At 45.1% G+C, this 3,214-nt stretch overlaps 1 non-coding gene across 1 annotated transcript; it reads right to left on the reverse strand.

Annotated features, from left to right (window-relative positions):
• Positions 1-327: 327 nt before the first annotated feature.
• TRNAV-CAC (transfer RNA valine (anticodon CAC)) lies at positions 328-400 on the reverse strand. The gene has a single exon. It is a non-coding gene; the product is annotated as a tRNA-Val (tRNA).
• Between the last annotated feature and the right edge of the window lie 2,814 nt (positions 401-3,214).

Consider the following 3,214-nt stretch of genomic DNA (forward strand, 5'->3'; position numbering starts at 1 on the left):
CCGCGGCTAACAGCCGGATATGCCGCTCCATTGGAGCCCATGATCCCCCGATCCGTTTAGGTCGGTAGCCGGAAGCAGAATGGACACCACGGGAACCGAGCACGGGTTTGGTTATTTCACTCCCTTTTTTGTTCTGCGTACACGCGATCGCAGAGGAAACAAAAGTGTAATACACTGTTCTCACCCGGCATCGAACCGGGCACCTTGCGCGTGTGAGGCGCACGTGATAGCCACTACACCACGGGAGCCGAGCACGGGCTTGGTTATTTCTATCCCACTTTTGTTCTGCGTACACGCGATCGCAGAGGAAACCAAAGTGTAATACACTGTTCCCGCCGGGGAACGAACCGGGGACCTTGCGCGTGTGAGGCGCACGTGATAGCCACTACACCACGGGAACCGAGCACGGGCTTGGTTATTTCTCTCCCCCTTTTGTTCTGCGTAGACTTCTTTTATGTAACAGACACTTTCAATAAAATACTCACGAGTGCTTCGAGCACGTACATCAACATGTCTAACGGCCATGCGCGTGCGCCACAGGCTGTGCAACGCTGATAACATAAACATGTCGTAAGGCGCTCCTCCTTCGTTTTCCGTTGGGAGAAAACGGATGCCATAGTGTTATCGGCAAGTCTTTCTCTATAGTTCGCTGCCGGAAATCCCAGTGAAACAAGGCGTCCCAGGAGTCTATGAATATGTGTTGAATTGTTTCGTGCTTATGGCATAGGAAACAGTCTAGAGACCAGGGAATTACAATACCTCATTCCTGAAGCCACGGTTTTACTCGTAGTCGATTGGAATGTAGTTGAACAAAGAAAGACTTTGCTGATGGCCTGACAGGCGTACGTTTTACCCTTTTCAGCACATTTCTTTCAGTACCTAAACTGAACATGGATCTGTACAGCGGTACTGGCAGTACTACATCAATTAAATCTTTATAGAGACGTTTTTTTAGGAACGTGACTGAGATATTCCATCGAAAAACGTACCTTCAGAAACCGAAATGCCCATATCACTTCTTTCAGGAATCCGCTCATAGGGCCATTGTTTCCTACACAACTAGATGTAATGAATTCAGGAAGAGCCGTACCTAGTCTCAGTAGCATCACATTAATGAGCAAAGGGTCTTTTTGGTCTCTTAAGAAACGCAAAACTAAACACTATCTGTTTCAAGAACAGATGTGCCAGTCCAAGCCCTCCTGTTTTGACGGATCGAAATAAATTTGTTCGACTGGTTCGCTCTCACTTTGACCCCCATACGTACACTGCCAGTACCCTATGCAAACGTTGCACGTGCAGTCTAGTCATAGACAATGCTTGCAATACATAGCGCACATCTGCAACGGTGAATAGGTTACAGACCGTCGCGCGGGCAAACATTGAAAGAGTACGGCCACCCCATTTAACTGTTTTTTCTTGCACTTTCTTTATTTCGTCTTCCCAGAATCTCGTAGTCTCCTTGTAGTGCTCAAGCGGCACCCCAAGATACTTTGTCGGCGCAACGGTCCACTTCACATTCACTAAAATAGGTGGGGTGTTTTCCCATGTTCCATGCCATATTCCCAGGCACTTATCAAGTTTATGACGCTACCTGTCATCTTACAAAACAATAAAACGTCCGTTACCGCAGTCACGACACTTTCCTTATCGTTACAGAACAAAGCAATATCATCCGCATATGTTAGCAGCTTTGCTTCCGCTGTCTGTAAACAAAAACCTATAATACTGTTATTATACATAATTTTTCTGCAGAATGTCTCAAGGTATAACGCTAATAATAAATGACTTAAAGGACACCCCTGGCGCACACTTGAGCGTACGTGGAAGCTCTCACCTACGTCCTTATTTATTATAAGATTAGCGGTACACTTAGCATAACACATCCTAACTCCATCTAAAAGCACCAATCCAACATTTACATAATCAAGAACTGTGAAAAGGATTTTGTGGGATACACGATCAAACGCTTTTTCTAGGTCAAGCTGCAGCATTGCTACATGCTCGCCTCACGCATCGCAACATTCTAGAATGGTTCGTGCAACATGAATGTTTGTGTAGATCGATCTACCTTTGATTCTGCATGTCTGATGCGGTCCTACAATTTGTGTTATAACTTGCTGCAACCTCTTTGCCAAGATTTTAGTAAATATTTTATAATGAACGTTAGTCATGCTATTGGGCGGTAAGACCCTACTGACAGCAACTTCCCTGAGTCTTCTGTTTTGGGAATGAGTACTATATGCGACCGGCCAAAGGAAGGGGGTGCATATCTTCGTTTATAAGCTTCAGCAATGACCTGATGCAAAACTACGCTCACATCTTTTTTGAAGGCCTTATAGAAGGCCGCTCCCAGCCCATCAGGTCCAGGAGACTTCCCTCGAGCTAAATCGTCAATGGTCTCTTCAACTTCTTTCTGGCTGATTTGTTCTTCCAGACATTCGCGATCAACATCACCTAGTTTTGTCATGTTGGCAAGGAACTCTCGTCCGGGACATCGCAACATCTTCGAAATAACTCGCTATAGTGCTCTAAAAACACTCTCTCTATTTTTGCTTGTTCGTCAGTGACTTCATTCTTATAACTTGATCTCCGAATTACGTTTTGCCTAGCGTAAGCCTTTTCATCTGCAAAGGCTCGCTTTGTGGGCGTTTCGGCGAGCAATAGCTTTTCGGCTCTTGCTCGATAACCGCTCCTCTGTACTTATCTTGGTCGATAAGCTCCAGTTGGCTTTTAAGTTCATTGATCTGCTTTGTGAACGTACCAGGCCTAGCGGCTTCCATTCTGTACACAGAATCCAATTCTCGGTGTATTTCTTCTGCTTTTTTCTTTCTTCGTATTTCTTTACACTCGCGTTTTCTATTGCACAAATCTTTATTTCTTCTTTAAAAAGCTCCCATCTTTCTATCACATCATCATGCCCCGCCAATAGGTGTTCGAACTTTTCCTTTACACACTCTACAAATGATTTATTATGCAGCAGCTTGTCATTAAATCGCCACATTTTCCAATTAAAGCGCGAGGCCTCTTTATGCGTCCCAATTGGAACCGACACCAAACAATGGTCGCTGAATGGCACATGTTTAACGGCATAACTATGTCACGCCGCTACTAACTCCACTGAGACGTATACCCTATCCAGTCCCGCGTGGCTGGCACGCTGGTAGTGTGTGAAGACTGGCTGCGTCCCATTGTATAATATATTTCCTATATCTTC

The sequence above is a fragment of the Dermacentor andersoni genome, chromosome 1 (assembly GCF_023375885.2).
Source record: "Dermacentor andersoni chromosome 1, qqDerAnde1_hic_scaffold, whole genome shotgun sequence".
NCBI classification, from domain to species: domain Eukaryota; kingdom Metazoa; phylum Arthropoda; class Arachnida; order Ixodida; family Ixodidae; genus Dermacentor; species Dermacentor andersoni.